At 40.8% G+C, this 20,625-nt stretch overlaps 1 protein-coding gene and 1 long non-coding RNA gene across 2 annotated transcripts in view; one reads left to right on the top strand and one right to left on the bottom strand.

Annotated features, from left to right (window-relative positions):
• The window catches only part of dlc1 (DLC1 Rho GTPase activating protein), a 477,663-nt gene that overhangs the window by 420,538 nt on the left and 36,500 nt on the right, over window positions 1–20,625 (bottom strand). The gene's annotated exons all lie outside the window — the stretch shown is intronic.
• Window positions 1,587–13,129, top strand: LOC138757384 (uncharacterized). Its single transcript, XR_011353558.1, has 3 exons — window positions 1,587–1,749; window positions 9,377–9,496; window positions 12,506–13,129. It is a non-coding gene; the product is annotated as an uncharacterized lncRNA (long non-coding RNA).

Below are 20,625 nucleotides of genomic sequence, written 5' to 3'. Positions count from 1 at the left end.
TTTCAGTATAAATATCATTAATTACAATCTTGATTTGCAGGGCCACATACTAAATTTAAGGACAATGTGATGGAATATTTGGGAATCTTTTTGGGAGATAACCATATATTAGTGATAAGTTAAAGTTTGATTCTGTTTTTATGTTTAAAGATAATTAAAAACAACTTTTGTTTAGGTAACTACTTGTGGTGAATATCTATTGCTACTGGGTTTTGGGGTCCTTTAGGCTCGTAACAACAAAAATAATAGTTATTGTGCAAGAAAGAAAATGAAAGATTTGCATTGAAGTAACTCATGGTGTTCCAAAAATCTTTGCAGCCAGTGAAGGACTTTTAAAGAATGCTTGCATTCCCAAGTAGGAAGTCATTAGCCAACATGTTCGCAGAAAGCTTTCATAAACCAACAATCCAGGTGCTCAGTGTTAGTCAAATTGATTGAAGTGGAGACCAAAGACCATTTATTTTCTTGAGCCTAAGGATAATGAAAGTGCCTCAATGGTAGAGTTACTGCCTTGCAGGTCCACAAGTCCGAGTTCAATCCTGAACGAGGGTGCTGTCTGTGTAAACATTCTCACAGTGACTGCAAGGCCTTGTTCCAGGTGCAAAAAAATGTAAGTGGGTAGGTTAATTAGCCACTATTTGCTGCCCCAAGGTGGAGAATAAAATGGATTATGATTAGTGCAAAGATGGTGACCCAAAAGGCCTATTTTTTGCTCACCATGACTAGTTCAGAAGTCTGCAAAGTACTGGTCATGAATGATGGCTCCACGACCCACCACATAATATGTGCAATCTGCATCTAGAGAGATGGTCAGATCACATCTGGGCATCAGCATGGAGAGAGATGTAATGGCAGTGATAGCAGTAGGAATCAAACATGAAAAACTGTGGATGGTGGGATCAAGTGCAATTCAGAAATGTGCTGGAGAAATTCAGTGTCATGTTGCATGACCTGCTGGGTTTCCCCAGCACGTTAATGTATTGCACATTTATTCCTATTCCAACAAGAGGAATAGTCCATGAGGAGCCTTCCATGAGATGGTTTATGAGGCTTTTGAGGAAACCAAAAGGATAAATGTTGAAGTGAAACACTAAAGACTGCAGATGCTGTAATTGTAGTAAAAATATAGAAATGCAGGAGGAACTCAACAAGTCTTGCAACGTCTATAGGAGGTAAAGATCGATACCCAATGTTTCAGGCCTGAGCCCTTCTTCAAGGTAAGAGTAAAAAGAAGACAGGTGCCTGAATTAAAAGGCTGGGGAGAAGGAAAGAAAGAGCAGGGGAAGGAGCAGAAATGTACATGAATCGGAACGGTAAGAATTGATCAGGGGAGTGGGTGGCTCTGTGAATACAGAACTGGGGGAAAGGAAAGTGAGCAAAAAGGAAAGAGAGCGAGCTAGAGAAGGAAGAAATAGATCAAATGGGGGTTGGGGAGAGGAGGCTTTGGAGGGTGCCCTGATGGAATATTAGGTGTTCCTCCAATTTACAGGTGGTCTCATTTTGACAATGCATTAGACAATGGAGAGACATGTTGGCATGGGAATGTGATGAGGTATTGAATTGGGTCATCACTGGGAGATCCCCACTATTGCAGCAGACAGAGCCGAGGTGCTGAACGAAGTGACTTCCCAGTCTGCTACCAGTTTCTTTGATGTAGAGGAGTTGATAACCCCAGGAGAATCACAAGTGAAGTTTCACTTGGAAGGACTGTTTGGGTCCCTGAATGGTGGTGAGAAAGGAGGTGTGGGTGTAAGTATAGCACTTCTTGCGGTCACCGGGGTAGGTGACAAAGGGGGAATTGGTGGGAAAGGAGGAGTGGATGAGGGAGTCAAGGAGGGAAAATCGGATTTTTTTAGATTTCAGATTTATTGTCAGAGAACATGCATGACATCACATATAACCCTAAGATTCTCTTTTCTATGGACAAGGCAAAATTAAAACTTAGTGGTAATGCAAAAAAACTGTACACCACATACACTATAAACTGATAACAAAATCCTTCCCCACACTGTGTGTAAGGAATTTTGTAAGTTCTCCCCATGTCTACGTGGGCTTTCTTTGGGGGCTCCCATCCTTCGAAACGTACCAGAGGTGTTGGTTAATTGGGTGTAAATAGGGTGGCACAAACTCATGGGCCAAAATGGCCTGATACCATGCTGTATGTTTAAATTAAATAGCATTAAGTCTACTTCAAGCATACAAAACCATTTTCTGCATTTGAACTTGGACTTCTGATCTTTGTGCAGTCAGTGATGAACATGATGAAATGAATATGGTTTGTTCTTAGAGGCTGAGTATAAATGAAAGTCAGTGCCAAACATTTTCAGTCAGTTAAACTAACGCAATATGTCAGCATCGTTATACGATTAAACATGTTAAATTCAATAAAAGTTAATCTAATATTTCTCCATCTGAATGCAAAGATAATTTCAGCTTTGCTGTATCACATAAGATGTCCATCATAATAGCATAATCCTCATTTTTTTTCAGGAAGCAAAGCTTTTGATTAAAAATTGTTGTCCAATGTAACCAGAAACCTGGTTGATGCACCATCAATAATCACAAAAGACTGAATTTGTGAAACTGATAGGCTTTTATCAACTATAGAGTGGAACAGCTGTCAATCTCATTGACTGATCAAGGCAGAGTGGTATGGGGAGAATGCAAAGGGCTATGGGTAGGATCGGTCTTGGGAGGTGTGTCCATCTGGCAGCAGCCAATCATAACATAATAGTGGTTTAACACACCAGTGATGAGCAGTGAGGAGGGGGGGAGAGAGAGAGAGAGAGAAAAAAAGAGAGAAAGAGAGAGAGAGAGAGAGAGAGAGAGAGAGAGAGAGAGATGACTCTAGCTTGGTAGTCAACAGAGAAGTCAGTGAGGACTAGAGCCAGATGACTCCCACCAAGGGAATGAAGACAGCACTAATTCGACTTGAGGCATGAGAACAGAGAACCCTGGGCTCTGGGAGTTCAGTGAAGATATCAGTGACCATCCCCAAGCATGAACTATTGCATGTGTGTGCGCGCGCGCGTGTGCTGAAGGCTTTGCTATGGCCTGATTGCATTACACATTGTTGACAATTTGGAAATAAAGGAATGCATCTTGTTGAGTAAAATTTGGTTAATATTTTGCTGGGTCTCTGACCTCAATCCTGAAAAAGAGAGGGAACACCAGATGCCATAGGTTAAAAGCAGTCAAGAACATGTCCTGCAAATTTGAGCCATTCTGGATATACCTGTACTTTAGTAAGAATTGATTCCTCATTGAGAATTCCTCGCTCCAAGGTTTAAAAGCATGATCAGAGTAAATTCTTTCTACATAGTTGGGCAAGGCAGTGAAATTTGCATACACTCCTTATTTGGATGCATGATTCATTGTTACTTTGTGACCTCCAGTACATGGGCAAGACCAAACATAGACTAAGTAATTGTTTTGTGGAGCACCTATGCTCTGTCAGCAATTGTCATCTTGAGCTAATAATGTCATTTGTTGCTATACCATTTCAATTCCTCTTCCTCCTCCCACATAGGCTTTTGTATCCTTTATGTTCATAGGAAGCGATAAAGTTAAGTTTATTTTCTTGATTTACTTTCTTATCAAATGCAAAACTAATTTACCTCAATGTACTTCTGTCTCCATTTGTAAAGGGTGCTTGTGATAATAAAGCAAATCAATATTAAGATCCTGAAATGCTCTTTTTTTTCTAGCAACAATAATAGAAATAAGGTGAAAATATTGAAATCTAAGATTGAAAAAAAGGAACAAAGATAAAAGGCTGGCTTTAGGTACATCTGATTATACTTGGTGATGCTCAAAACAAGATTTCAAAGTGGAGCAGTTTAGGCTGCTGAACAATACACCAGTCAGAATATCTTACTCCCCAATTATAATTCAGTTTAAAGTCTTAAAATACTCATGACTAGTGTTACGTAAATAAACATGAAAGCACGAGTACATAATTAACTTAGAAAAAGGTCAATGGTGCATAAATACCAGAAAGCATTCCCATAAGATTTTCAAAGAGTTTACAACATTCATGTTTATATGGAATGTCTCTGGGACAGGAAATAGAGGGTGCTGGGTTGACCTCATCCGGATTCCACCCTCTGGCAGAGGTGGTCTTTTCAGAAAGGCTCTGAACTCCTGTCCTCTGATAGCATGGACAGTAATAAGCTCTGATTTGCATTTCACAGCTTGAAAAATTAACAGCAGGCTACTGAGAGAGATAATTATAGAGTGCCTCCTTTCCCCCCAGAAAGAACTTCATATCCACTTCTGCCTGGGTTTTTATCAATTCATTTTGTCAGTGAAAATTTGCAAATCATTTGGCAAACTGTTTTTCAGTTCAAAGCATAATATCCATTGGAAGTCAAATATATTCATTTTCAATTTATTTTTAAAACAATTACCTTGAATTCTATTGGAAAAAAAATATTGGTTCACGAACTCTAGAGAATTGAGAAAAATAGCATTGTTAGCCAATGTACATTTTGGTGAATAGACAAGCATTTTTTTAACCATTGAAAAAATGATGGCAACACAAGGGCCTGAATCTTAATAAGGCATGATGGTCACACAGCCAGTCTTGTGTGACATATTTCCCAAACCTTCCCGCAGCTGGAAATCCTTATTATCCAGTATTTTCTAATATCAAGTATTGCACTTGTCATTTGTTTCATGCGCATGAATTTGTTCCACTGATTTAATGTAAATTTTATTCTTCATAAACTATTAAGTAATGATATTTTGGAAAAGAACTGATTTAATGTGCACATCTCATTTTACCCCAGTGAAGTGTTCAAAGCTGAATTTGCTGTGAATCTTGCATTTGTTTGAAAGCTCCTCAAAAATGAGCTGAAACATGACCTGCTAAATGAAGAGGTCTGGTGGGAAAAAAAAGTGTACAGTATAACGATAAAAAAGCCAAAATATGTAGACAGGAAGTAATTAACAAAAAGCTCCCTTAAGTTAATTTAACTTGTATGTATAATTACACTTTTCCAGAATGCTGTAGTGTATTCTGTTGTTTTACAGCTATCTTCAAATGTCAATTATTCCACAGATCAAGCAGTGTGGGGAAATTTCCAGTCATCAGACATTAAAACCCATTGTGCAGTTACATTCTGCATCAGCTATAAGAGTGCTACCAGACAGCAACACTGGATTTTCTGATCAGGAACAGCATGGGGGAAGTTATGCTATCCAATCAGAATTTAGCTACTATAATCACAGTTCATCATTTTAACAAGCAGGAAATGAGTCTCTTGACCCTTAGAATAGGGCAGCAAAGCAGATGTGCTTTATCATCTATGCCCTTTGAGAAGTTGCAGAAATTACCGAAAGGTACATTTTCAAAAATGGCAATTGCCATGATGTGAAGGAAGGTGCTCTCAAAGAAGGTAGTTATCTATGATGAGAAAACAGAAGAAAGTTTTCAACGAAGAATCATGTTCTTAAATACCAACATATGAATGAATTTAAGATGTCTAAAGAGATGCTAAATTGAACAATGAAGAGCAAAATAAAAGTTATTTTCTTGGATTAAGCCAGGAAATAGACTGGGGAAATGACAAATAATTTTAAGAGGAAATAAACTAAGTGAAGGGAAGAACAGAGGGAATGTTGAATAAATGCTGATATGATGCTCTCTGCCCTGAATCAGATATGCACATTTTCCTTTCTGTAAAATTATCTATTAAATCTTTAAATCAATTTATAATGTATAGCTGACAATAATTACTGAAAATGGCTTGGTTATGTATGTTGCATTATGCAAAACACAAATGGCCTTTCAGTGTCTGCATACAATAAACACAAAATATAAAATGAACCCTCAGGAATTTTCCATTTGAATTCATCACATTTTACTTGGAGTTGCCATATTTAAAAAAAAAAATGACTAGTTGACAAAGTAGCAAACAGAATTCAATTCTGAGAAATCTGAGGTAAATGTATTTGGGCACTGAAGCAATGGAAAAGGATATACAATAAATACCTGGAAACAAAAGCAGCAGGAGGGTTGACCAAATAGAGATTTATAAAGTCATGAGGGGCTTTGATAGAATCAAACAGCAACAGTTTTTTTTTAACAGGATAGGAGAATCTAAAATAATTTGTCAAAGATATAAGAGGAGAAAGATTCAAATGGAATCTGAGAGGAAAGTTTTCTGATAGAGAGTGGTAGGTATATGAAGTGAACAGCCAGAAGAGGTCGTAGAGGCAGGTACAATTACAATGTTTAAAAAAATAATTTGGACAGTTACCTGGTTAGGGGAGGTTTAGATATGGGCCAAATGTGGCCAAATAGGATTAGTAATATCAAAATCTTTTGTCAACATGGATGAATAAGGCTGAAGGGACTGTTTCTGAGCTGTATAACTCTGAATCTAAAATCTAAAAGCTTTATTTTTGGTTAAAATGATCACAATGAGTTGAATATAAATTGTCCGTAAGTGGTGGTGACTCTGGTAGTCAGGTTTGAATACTTATCACCTACACATGGGGCAGGGAATTTTTTATGCACCCAAAGAGCAAAAGTTAAACAGCTTCCAGCTGGGCTCTTTCTACTGCAGAATTGATATTAAATAGCTAGGGGCAACTTTAGCATGTGTGACAACCTTATTCAATGAGCTGCTTCAACCACTTGAGCAGACTGGAAGCAAGTTACATACCTAAGAATGTGCTGTAATGGAAACTATTGAAGGGGCTGAGAACAACCCATTGCCTTGATTTATAACATCAGTTAGAACAATGTTCTGAGAAATGTGTAAACTAATCCTGTTGAAATAATGAAGCTGATATTAACAATATTAGACCAATTTGCATTATCACCTTTGGTTTTTAATCTGGCAGGATCATTCAATTGCAGAGGGCTCTAATTTTTTTTGTTGCTGACAACACATTGTAGAAATTGAAATTAATTTTCTCATTCAAATTCCCAAATCATTAAACCCATTTTTTTTAACAGTAAAGGAAATAATGAAATTGTTAGCCATTTTTAAAATCCAGTTTACATATTGGATAGCGACTAAATCAAAACCGGACAAGGCTACATTACTGGCTAAAAATGAAATGAAACAAAACAGAATGTAATTCTTACTTAAATAATCCTTTCTAACATGTCTCGAATTATTCAACAAGAATTAACAGGATTTTATTTAAGAAAAAGCATGTATTCAAACAAAAAATGAGAACTGTGAACCAAATTCACCAAAATATTTATTTTGTGAGGTATGAGGTGTACTTTAACTCTCTTCAAATAGATACTCATCGATGGCAGAATCTAAATAAGACCACCCTCCATTTGAGAAAGAGAAGGAGAGGAGATGACCCTATGGGGGTGGGAGGGGGGGGGGGTGACCATGGTGTCGGACCAGTGGGGGATCCGTGGCTGAAGAATACACAGGTACCAGGCTGTTGGTGACTTGAGGTGAGGAACCCACACAGGCTACAGGCTGGAGACTGGCTGGAGGGGCACCAGGTATAGGATCTGGACCATAAGAAGGTGCCATGAAGGCTTCCTGTTCATGTCAGGTGTTTGAATCTAGGGCTCGGGTGGCTGATGGTTTGGTCTGGCATCTGTGTGGCTCTGAAGGCTGCGGGAGTGCTGGAGGAACATCCATGGGCAGAGCTTGACTCTTTTAGGTCTCTCTGTTTCTGATTGTAAGAGGCGCTCGACAATTTCTGCTGATGGCAAATCTGTCTGCCTTAAATTTTATGAAATATTACACCTGATTTAATACATGATAATAAATGAATATTAAATTGTGAATATTGTACTATTTGTTTACTGAAATTACTGCCACTACTGATGATTTATTAAAATTAAATGGATCAAAATAGGCATATTTGGATTAATTTGGAAGAATTTAAATGAGATCTCATATATTGATGAAGGGCTCAAGCCTGAATTGCTCGTTATGCTTCATTATCTTTGCTATATAAAGTACAGTTTGACCTGCTGAGTTTCTCCATCATGGTGGCTTTACATGACATCTGTTTAGTTCAATTTGAAGTTGTATTTGTTAATGTGAACTGAATGTTTTAATGAAATGTTTTGCACCTCAATGCTGTGCATTCAACTGAAAAATGGATAAAAGAACTGTATGTTGCTAAGTATGATCAAACTTATCAGAAATTAATATTTATAATTATGGTGAAATTGGATAGATTTGGCATGTCATTCTTTATGACCATGGGCACTCAAACAAAAGTACGGCATATCATTCAGGCCAAATGTTCAGACAACATTTGGATCCCATACACTAGAGCTATGAGGTTAAAGTTATAGTTTACTTCAATTTTTTTTACTTCAATGTTTTCCCTGAATGAATAACAATTTTATATTATTTGAATTCCTTGAGTGTCATCTGATGCAATTCGAATGGATTATTATGTAGTTATGATATTTTGTATTTTGGATAAAATAAAAGAAAAAAATGAATAAAAGTTAAAACTAAAACTAAATCTAATCTACCTCCTCCCTCTAATCAAGGTTACCTTATATAATTAATTAAAAAAAATTGTTATATGGAACCACTGGTGACCCCCAGAAAACAGGCAATAAACCATCAGAACATACAATAATTGTTAATTTTAAAAAATTCTAAGAACGGGCTGCAAAATTTCATAAATTGAAACTTTCTATCTGTAATATTATATTTAATTTTCTCTAAACTTAAATAGGACATTAAGTCATATAACCACTGTGTATGAGTAGGGGGTGAATCATCCTTCCATTTCAATAAAATTGCTCATCTGACTATCAATGTGGTAAAAGATAAAACTTTTTCCTGAGATGCTGATATAGGTTTATCTGAATCACAAGAAACAGAGCAATTAATGGACAAGGTTCTATATTAATCTTAAGAATCATTGATAAAGTTTTGAAAATGTCCTTCCAGAATCTCCCTAAATGTGGGCACTCTCAAAACATATGGATCAAAGAAGCTTCAAAAAATTTTCATTTCTCACATAGTGCATTTAACTTGCATGGTTTTCGTGAATTCATGGTTGATCCCTCCATGAATGCAACAACTTCTAGAAACCTAATAGCACAATGTGATACAAGTACAGTAAAATCCTCGTTATTTGGAATTCAAGCAACCAGCAGCCTTAAGCAATAGTAAAAAAAAATTGTGGAAAATAAATAGGTTAAAAATATGGAGGTTTATAGCTGGTTCCCCCTAATGGTTAGTTCGCCAATCACACAACACACAAACTCAAGCAACCAGAAAATTCACTTATCCAGCATCTACCAATCCCTATATGTTCCAGAATCCAGGCTTTTACTGTCATTTAATAGAGAATGCCGTTTCTTTAACTTCAGGTAATTGACATTTGCTTTATCTGGTTCCCTTTCATGTTCTGAATACAGCAGCTGGTAGTTGGTGGCACGCACTACAGCAGCTGGTAGTTGGTGGCACGCACTGAAGCAACAAACACAGTTACTACCATCATATACAAGATGATAGTAATTATTTCAGAACATATTAAGGTAAGTTTATTATGAGAGCTATATTACCATTATACTTTTCTCTCACTCCATATTTAGTACAAAAAAAATGTGGTCTTCAGGATTCATGACCATTTTTGGAAAGTCTGTCCTGGGAAAGTTCACTGTATCTCCAGCTTCTGGATTTTTTGAGCTTCCAAAGTTTGTTTGTGTCCTGGAATGTTTCTGTGTGCTTTTTTTCCGTCATGTTTGACTTTCTGATGATGACTACATGTTGTAAGACATGGGTTTTGGGTTGGAGGTAGTGGTAAGTGTACAAGGATATTGCGAAGGAGTTCTGACAGATTGCTGGTGGGTGAGTGATGAGGCATATTGAATGGAGCTTTGTGTAATGCTGGTGATGTACTCAGTGGGAGTTGGAATTTGATGATGTATCTGCTGTCCTTCACCACACATATGCGGTAATTTATTTAGTTGCGGTACTGTGTCTACATTTTTGTACCTTGACTCCTTATATTGACCTCATTAGCTACCTCTTACTCCGAATGTGACTAGACTAGTTGCCTGAAAGACTTCCAAACTCTCTGTGGGAAGAGCATCTATCCTTTACTACAGTGGTTCCCAACCTTTTACTTTCCACTCACATACCACTTTAAGTATTCCCTTTGCCATAGTATTCTGTGATTAGTAAGTGATTGCTTAAGGTGGTATGTGAGTGGGAAGGGAAGGTTGAGAATCACTGCTCTAGACCCAATTATTACTGAAATATTTTGCTTGAGAAAAATTGTCATTGGCCCATTTCCTTTGGAGTTATGAAACTGTCCACATAACAAATCAATTTGTAATGATTAAAACAGTGGTTTTTAAACTTTTTCTTTCCACCCACATACCACCTTAAGCAATCCCTTATTAATCACAGAACACTTATGGCATAGGGAATACTTAAAGTGGTATGTGAGTGGAAAGTAAAAGGTTGGGAACCACTGCTTTACTACATCTTGTCATCCAAGGCCTTCAGAATATCTTCCATGGCTTTCAGTAAATTTGTGTCTGAAATTGGCAATGCAAGTCATTCCCTTTTAAGAAGAGAAGGTATGGGTTCAGTCAACACTAGCAAAGTTCAACAAGTATGAGCTGCTTATGTATTCAGATTGAGTGGCTTAATTCATATTAATGCAGCATGTGTCAAATGGACTAGGGATTACTGTGCGTATCAGTTCCCTCAACCATTTTCCAGAGCTATATAAATTACCCCCTAGTGTTTGCTGTAGCAGAAAGTTGAATCAATTAGAATCGATACCCTGATGTGCATAACTAGAACAATATTCAATCTACACGGCAAACAAAATGTTTCTGAGATTAATTGTATTCCAAATGTTTCAAACTTCAGTGAACTAAAGAAAAAATGCAGCTGTTAAAACAGGATTCTCAAGCTCAAATGTGGAAAATGTGCAGTTATTTCAGCTTTTAGTGGTCAAATGGAAAACGATTAATGTTATGCAGCTGGAAGATACTTATGTCATTATTCTTGAATGAGAATGGGTTTCTTTTAGTTACCAGTTATAAACATCACTGGCAATTCCTGATTAATATAGCAACTGACATCACTGTAAAATTCATTTCATCCATAAACATTCATGTGAATGTGTGTCACTGACAGGCAAATCAAATCTATCTGCATCAAAATTTCATCTTTCAAATATAGTTGCTAACATTGTTCAAATAAAATTTGGCTTTGTAATGCTCAGGAAAATAACAATTATTTTATGAGGTCAATAGAAACTAGCCTGCACAAGCCATTGCGTGATTACATCTTGCTCTTTAATTGCCAACTTATTATGGTTGCCAAAACAATCTGCATTTAAATCTGCTCTCATGCTACTTATTGATATCCACTGGAGCAGACTGAAGTCAAATACTTCACAGTAGTGGAGGAAGAACAAATAATTACTTCCCATTGATTGATTACCAATTTTTGATCAATTGATTGGTCTGCAGCCATTTATAGGGAGTTGGGTACATTTTACCTCATTAAAATCATTTGTGAAACTTGAAATTGAACAAGAGTGAAAAAAAGGTACAAACCCAAACAATTCATTAATTGACACAGGATAAGATCTATAGTGACCATTATGGATACTTCCTTTTTTCCTGTTGCAAATGAATGGAAAAGAAAAGCTGTGAATGATATTGGTTAAGAATCTGACTCTGGCAAATACACCACCCAGTGCTGTCATCAATAACCTTCAAGGATCAGCCATGAAGTACATCACCAAGGTTTGAGATTCTTGCCCCTTTTGCATGTGGTCAAGGTGGAGAAGGATTTCATGATCCCAAAGACATGTATTTCCAATTTGAGCAATGCTCCAGGCAACCCAAAGAAGAGCAAATGTACTAGGTCTGGCCTAGATTGTGTGGCCAGGTCAGGACTTAGATAATGAATGTTTAGGCCCTGAAGAAGGTTGGAGAATAGAGAGACCTGGAGATGTTCAGGTTTATTATCATCTGACTGTACGTATACAAACCCAATTAAATCACGTTTCTCCAGCACATGGTGCACACACTTATACACAATACACAGTATGTTATAATCAAATATATCTATGAAGATAAAATAAAAAAAAACATATTTACTCAGTTGCAGGATATCGTTCAGCAATAAAACAGCCTGCAGGAAGAAATTATATTCTAGCCAGGCAATCTTAATATTGATGCTGCTGTGCCTCCTTCTTGATGGTAGTGCATCAAAGATATTGTGCGCTGGATGGAAAGGGACATTATAAGTTTTTGAGCCCCATTTTAAGCAACAGTCCCAGTAGATGTCATTAATAGAGGAAAGGAAGACCCTGTGATCTTCTTGGGTGTTTTGATGATCCTCATTATTCACTTCCAGTCCAATACTTTACAGCTACCTTGCCATGCAATGATGCAGCCAGAAAGGAGACTCTCATTTGTGCTAGTGTAAAATGTTGTCACTGTTGTAGGTCCAGGATAGGTCATCCTTCATATGCACACTAAGTAACTTTGTAATCTCCACTTTCTCCACAACAGATCCACTTAAGAAGGGACGTACAACACCTCCTTGCTTGTCAGGAACTGCTTTTCCTGAGAAGAATGAGGGGTGGGCAAGACTACTGGCCACGATCATGTCAGCATTGTACAGGAGTTATATCAAGAATGTCCTGGCAAAACACTGCAAATACACTGCATCACAGTGTGGTATGCTTGCTGTAGATCATCAGATCAGAGATCAATCACAGGACCATTAAAGTGGTCTCCTTCCCCCCACCCCCCACCCCGTTCCCCCATTGATGTGATTTACAGGATCGTTATCTAAAGAGGATTCTCAAAATCCATTTGGCCCCCTACCATCCAGCATGCAGCATCTTCCAGCTACTCTTGTTGGGAAAGAGAGATAAGAATATCAGAGCCAGAACCACCAGGCTGAGAAACAACTTCTTCCCACGAGCAGTGAGACTGCTGAATGACTGCTCATACAATCCCTCCATGACTCTACTATTTATTTATTAATAATATTCATTTATTTTGATATTTGAAGATTTGTAATGTGTGTAGGCATCATTTGTCTGTATGTGTATTTGCAGTGTTTTGCACCAAGGACCAAAGAATGCTGTTTTGTCAGGTTGTACCTGTTTAATCAGATGATAAATAAACTTGAACTTGAACTTCTCTGTTTCCACGTATGTATCAATGTTTGTATTGCAACCCTATTTAGTAACAGAGACACGTGGCAGGTCTACTTCTCAAACAATGAACAGGTTCATGGACAAATTTCAGCATTCACTTAGCAGTAAATTTTTAAATAAATAGTGTTAGCTTAAACCATAAATTTATTTACTTATGTTTGCAGCACCTCAATGAATATGACCACATTACAAATGTTGCTGTTCATTAATTTAGCCTTTAGAAGTCTGGGCCAAGACCTTGGCCTGAACTTCTTGCTATGTCTTATTTTCAGTGGCCGAGTGGCCTGGCTACTTATCGGCTACTTACCTAGGCAGAGAGAGTGTAGTGAACTGGGATTGTAGTGAACTGGGATTTACTAGAAGTGTGTTGTACAAGCAACTGGTCCCACCTTCCAGCTCCTCCTCCTGGTTTCCCACCTAAACCCAGAACCCCTCTGAAGCCTGTTCATGAACCCTACCTGTGTTGTAAGCTAATAAAAGTGTTAGTTCTCCCTCCAATCGAGTGTGAGCTTTCATCTATGCTACAATTTTATTAGCTTACAAACAAGGATGGAGGTGTTGCTCAAGCCCATTATGCTGTTAATAGTGCCCCAGTCCCCCAATGTGGCTGAGGACTTCACATATTGGCTAGACTGCTTCCAGGCCTACCTGAACGTGACCAGGGACTTCTCCATATAGATGAGCTCTGGAGGTCGGAGCTCATCTCAAGGGTAGGGACGAAGGGGTACACAGACGTCTGAGACTGCCTGACATATGAGGGCGCCATCGTAGTGTTGAAGGCCCGCTATATGAAGGCCTTGAACAAGGTCCTTGTGAGGTATCGGCTCGCCCTACGCCACCAACTGCCTAGAGGGTTGGTTGATGATTAGCTGCTGGATCTACAGACGCTGGCTAAGAAGTGCAGGTATGAGGCTGCTTCGGGCCACGTCCAGGAAGATGAACAGATTAGAGAAACCATGGTCGCAGGAGTCTGCTCGAGGTAGGTGAGGCAGCGATTACTCGAGTCGGGAAGGAAGGACATTGCTAGCCATGTCGAGCTGGCCAAATCACTGGAACAGGCTAGTCTTGAGAACAACAACTTTGAGGCCAGTGAACTCGTGCTCTCGGGTGAGCACTTCCAAGGACCAGCTCCTCCCGCTACGGCGGCTCCTGCTCTAATGGCTGCCACTTCCCGAGCCCCGGAGTGCTTTTTCTGCGGCAAGGACAGCACACGTATGCCCGCTGCCTGGCCAAAGACTCGGCATGCTCCAGCTGTGGGAAGAAAGGACATTGGGCGAGGGTCTGTCACATGAAGAGATGTCCGGGGAAGTCCATGGCTATACTGCTCCTGATCTAATTCCAGCCCAAATCCATCTGCCCTAGATTCACCCAAGATCGCCTATTGCACAACCCGCCACCTATGGAAATGGTGTGAAAAGGCTTGGTGGCCATTTTGCATCAGCCCGATTTTGAATTCAGCGCCCACCACCACCATCATCATCGTCAGAAGTTTCTCGCCTAAACCCAGAACCCCTCTGAAGCATGTTTATGAACCTTACCTGTGTTGTAAACTAATAAGTGTGAACATTTATCTATGCTACAGAGAGTAAAATAAATATATTCAGCATATTCTCTCATATTTGCTATGGTCTTTCAAAAAAGGAGTAGGATAGTATTTCCAATTTGAGCAATGCTCCAAGCAGCCCAAAGCAGAGCAAACCCATCTGGCTTGGATTGTGTGGTCCGTTTGCTTGACTGAAGTTGGGAATTTGTCAAAAGCCCCAGGAACTTTCAAAACTTTTGTAACAGAGAGATAAAGAGTCCAAACTTTGGAATGAGAGGACATTTGGACTGAAGAGAGTCGTGTTCCTTTATTTATATACTTCATTAAAAATGGTGGTAACTCACTGGCCTTGCATCTTGCCAAAATGAACATTGACATGAGAAATCTTGGTTGTTTCCAGGCCTTGGAGCTTGTTGTTGCACTAGGTCACAAAGACGTTGTTTTGTATTTTAGTATACAAATCCATATTTTTAAGTACATTATTTACACGATGAAAACAGACAATCTTATATTAGAAATATAAAAAGAAAACAGACTTAATCTTAAATTGGAAATATTTAAGTGGCCTTCAGTGATAAAGGCTAAAGAAAACATCTAATTCCATGCTTCATATGGCCCTTTTGTCAAAGAAGGTGGAAACTTTTGTTTGTCTATTCCTGCAAGGGGTTTTAAGGTTGTGGACTCCTGAGATTTATAATACTGTGAACACAGAGAAATCAAACAATATCCAGGGATAATGAATATGGTTAGTTCTACATTTGGTGATTATATTGTGATGAAGAGCTGTACAGTGGGAATTCTCATAAGATATATATGAGATGAAATATGTTATATCCCAGAGAGAACTTTACAGGGCCATAGTCATGTTGAACAACAATTTATTTTAGAAGTGTGGCTTTGTAAAAATGTATTATGCTTTTGCCCTTCTTTTTTCTGACCATTCACTGATGTAAAACCACTCCATGAAAATAACACAGCTGATGATCACAGCATAAATCAGCAAATTAAAAAAAAATTCTGCCGCTGAATCAATAAAACTTTCAAAATCTTAATCCTTTCTGCCTACATAAACATTTGATGTGAGTCTGCCAGATGGACTGGAAACTTGCTCTAAACATGAACGCGTGGAATCTGATCCTTGGCTTTGCTCTCCAGGTGTCCAGCATAGTGTGCAATATTTACTGAGTTCAGTACAAGGAAAGAGAACCTGGCCATTCAATACACCTTACATGCACCCTGACTGATTCCACTACAGTCAGGTGGTAGATTCCCACTCACAAGCTATCAGAGTAGGAAAGGTAGCGATCAAGTGAACGATTCACTGCCCTGAGAATTCCCACATACTGGGCTCACTGATTAAAGTGTGCGACGATCCATTTGTCTCACCAATTAGAACAGAGATCCCTCACCAAACAGAACAGAGATCTCTCACCAATCAGAACAGGCATCACTCACCAATCAGAACAGGCATCACTCACCAATCAGAACAGGCATCCCTCACCAATCAGAACAGGCATCCCTCACCAATCAGAACAGACATCCCTCATCAATCAGAACAGAGATCCCTCACCAATCAAAACTGGCATCACTAACCAATCAGAACCGAGATCCCTCACCAATCAGAACAGGCATCACTCACCAATCAGAACAGGCATCCCTCACCAATCAGAACAGGCATCACTCACCAATCAGAACAGGCATCACTCATCAATCAGAACAGAGATCCCTCACCAATCAGAACAGGCATCCCTCACCAATCAGAACAGGCATCCCTCACCAATCAGAACAGGCATCCCTCATCAATCAGAACAGAGATCCCTCACCAATCAGAACAGGCATCCCTCACCAATCAGAACAGGCATCCCTCACCAATCAGAACAGGCATCCCTCACCAATCAGAACAGAGATCCCTCACCAATCAGAACAGGCATCCCTCACCAATCAGAACAGGCATCCCTCACCAATCAGAACAGGCATCCCTCATCAATCAGAACAGAGATCCCTCACCAATCAAAACTGGCATCACTCACCAATCAGAACCGAGATCCCTCATCAATCAGAACAGGCATCCCTCACCAATCAGAACAGGCATCCCTCACCAATCAGAACAGAGATCCCTCACCAATCAGAACAGGCATCCCTCACCAATCAAAACTGGCATAACTCACCAATCAGAACAGAGATCCCTCACCAATCAGAACAGGCATCCCTCACCAATCAGAACAGGCATCCCTCACCAATCAGAACAGGAATCCCTCATCAATCAGAACAGGCATCCCTCACCAATCAGAACAGGCATCCCTCATCAATCAGAACAGAGATCCCTCACCAATCAGAATAGGCATCCCTCACCAATCAGAACAGGCATCCCTCACCAATCAGAACAGGCATCCCTCACCAATCAGAACAGGCATCACTCACCAATCAGAACCGAGATCCCTCACCAATCAGAACAGGCATCACTCACCAATCAGAACCGAGATCCCTCACAAATCAGAACCGACATCACTCACCAATCAGAACCGAGATCCCTCACCAATCAAAACTGGCATCACTCACCAATCAGAACCGAGATCCCTCACCAATCAGAACAGGTATCACTCACCGATCAGAACAGGCATCCCTCACCGATCAGAACAGGCATCCCACACCGATCAGAACAGGCATCCCTCACCGATCAGAACAGGCATCCCTCACCGATCAGAACAGGCATCCCTCACCAATCAGAACAGGCATCCCTCACCAATCAGAACAGGCATCCCTCACCAATCAGAACAGGCATCACTCACCAATCAGAACCGAGATCCCTCACCAATCAGAACAGGCATCCCTCACCAATCAGAACAGGCATCACTCACCAATCAGAACTGAGACCCCTCACCAATCAGAACAGGCATCACTCACCAATCAGAACCGAGATCCCTCACCAATCAAAACTGGCATCACTCACCAATCAGAACCGAGATCCCTCACCAATCAGAACAGGCATCACTCACCAATCAGAACAGGCATCCCTCACCAATCAGAACAGGCATCCCTCACAAATCAGAACAGGCATCCCTCACCAATCAGAACAGGCATCCCTCACCAATCAAAACAGGCATCCCTCATCAATCAGAACAGAGATCCCTCACCAATCAGAACAGGCATCCCTCATCAATCAGAACCGAGATCCCTCACCAATCAGAATAGGCATCACTCACCAATCAGAACAGGCATCCCTCACCAATCAGAACATGCATCCCTCACCAATCAGAACTGGCATCCCTCATCAATCAGAACAGATATCCCTCACCAATCAGAACAGGCATCACTCACCAATCCGAACAGGCATCCCTCACCAATCAGAACAGGCATCCCTCACCAATCAGAACAGGCATCCCTCATCAATCAGAACAGGCATCCCTCACCAATCAGAACAGGCATCCCTCACCAATCAGAACAGAGATCCCTCACCAATCTGAACAGGCATCACTCACCAATCAGAACCGAGATCCCTCACCAATCAGAACAGGCATCACTCACCAATCAGAACCGAGATCCCTCACAAATCAGAACAGGCATCACTCACCAATCAGAACCGAGATCCCTCACCAATCAAAACTGGCATCACTAACCAATCAGAACCGAGATCCCTCACCAATCAGAACAGGCATCACTCACCAATCAGAACTGAGATCCCTCACCAATCAGAACAGAGATCCCTCACCAATCAGAACAGGCATCCCTCACCAATCAGAACATGCATCCCTCACCAGTCAGAACTGGCATCCCTCATCAATCAGAACAGAGATCCCTCACCAATCAGAACAGGCATCACTCACCAATCCGAACAGGCATCCCTCACCAATCAGAACAGGCATCCCTCACCAATCAGAACAGGCATCCCTCATCAATCAGAACAGGCATCCCTCACCAATCAGAACAGGCATCCCTCACCAATCAGAACAGAGATCCCTCACCAATCTGAACAGGCATCACTCACCAATCAGAACCGAGATCCCTCACCAATCAGAACAGGCATCACTCACCAATCAGAACTGAGATCCCTCACAAATCAGAACAGGCATCACTCACCAATCAGAACCGAGATCCCTCACCAATCAAAACTGGCATCACTCACCAATCAGAACCGAGATCCCTCACCAATCAGAACAGGCATCACTCACCAATCAGAACTGAGATCCCTCACCAATCAGAACAGAGATCCCTCACCAATCAGAACAGGCATCACTCACCAATCCGAACAGGCATCCCTCACCAATCAGAACAGGCATCCCTCACCAATCAGAACAGGCATCCCTCATCAATCAGAACAGGCATCCCTCACCAATCAGAACTGGCATCCCTCACCAATCAGAACAGAGATCCCTCACCAATCTGAACAGGCATCACTCACCAATCAGAACCGAGATCCCTCACAAATCAGAACAGGCATCACTCACCAATCAGAACTGAGATCCCTCACCAATCAGAACCGAGATCCCTCACCAATCAAAACTGGCATCACTCACCAATCAGAACCGAGATCCCTCACCAATCAGAACAGGCATCACTCACCAATCAGAACTGAGATCCCTCACCAATCAGAACAGAGATCCCTCACCAATCAGAACAGGCATCCCTCACCAATCAGAACATGCATCCCTCACCAATCAGAACTGGCATCCCTCATCAATCAGAACAGAGATCCCTCACCAATCAGAACAGGCATCACTCACCAATCCGAACAGGCATCCCTCACCAATCAGAACAGGCATCCCTCACCAATCAGAACAGGCATCCCTCATCAATAAGAACAGGCATCCCTCACCAATCAGAACAGGCATCCCTCACCATTCAGAACAGAGATCCCTCACCAATCTGAACAGGCATCACTCACCAATCAGAACCGAGATCCCTCACCAATCAGAACAGGCATCACTCACCAATCAGAACCGAGATCCCTCACAAATCAGAACAGGCATCACTCACCAATCAGAACCGAGATCCCTCACCAATCAAAACTGGCATCACTCACCAATCAGAACCGAGATCCCTCACCAATCAGAACAGGCATCACTCACTAATCAGAACTGAGATCCCTCACCAATCAGAACAGAGATCCCTCACCAATCAGAACAGGCATCCCTCACCAATCAGAACAGGCATCCCTCACCAATCAGAACAGGCATCCCTCATCAATAAGAACAGGCATCCCTCACCAATCAGAACAGGCATCCCTCACCATTCAGAACAGAGATCCCTCACCAATCTGAACAGGCATCACTCACCAATCAGAACCGAGATCCCTCACCAATCAGAACAGGCATCACTCACCAATCAGAACCGAGATCCCTCACAAATCAGAACAGGCATCACTCACCAATCAGAACCGAGATCCCTCACCAATCAAAACTGGCATCACTCACCAATCAGAACCGAGATCCCTCACCAATCAGAACAGGCATCACTCACTAATCAGAACTGAGATCCCTCACCAATCAGAACAGAGATCCCTCACCAATCAGAACAGGCATCCCTCACCAATCAGAACAGGCATCCCTCACCAATCAGAACAGGCATCACTCACCAATCAGAACCGAGATCCCTCACAAATCAGAACAGGCATCACTCACCAATCAGAACCGAGATCCCTCACCAATCAAAACTGGCATCACTCACCAATCAGAACCGAGATCCCTCACCAATCAGAACAGGCATCACTCACCAATCAGAACTGAGATCCCTCACCAATCAGAACAGAGATCCCTCACCAATCAGAACAGGCATCCCTCACCAATCAGAACAGGCATCCCTCACCAATCAGAACAGGCATCCCTCATCAATCAGAACAGGCATCCCTCACCAATCAGAACAGGCATCCCTCACCAATCAGAACCGAGATCCATCACCAATCTGAACAGGCATCACTCACCAAT

Source organism: Narcine bancroftii, chromosome 3 (assembly GCF_036971445.1).
Source record: "Narcine bancroftii isolate sNarBan1 chromosome 3, sNarBan1.hap1, whole genome shotgun sequence".
In the NCBI taxonomy this organism is placed as follows: domain Eukaryota; kingdom Metazoa; phylum Chordata; class Chondrichthyes; order Torpediniformes; family Narcinidae; genus Narcine; species Narcine bancroftii.
Note: the sequence above shows the minus strand (reverse complement) of the source record. Positions and strands in the feature narration are given on the sequence as shown.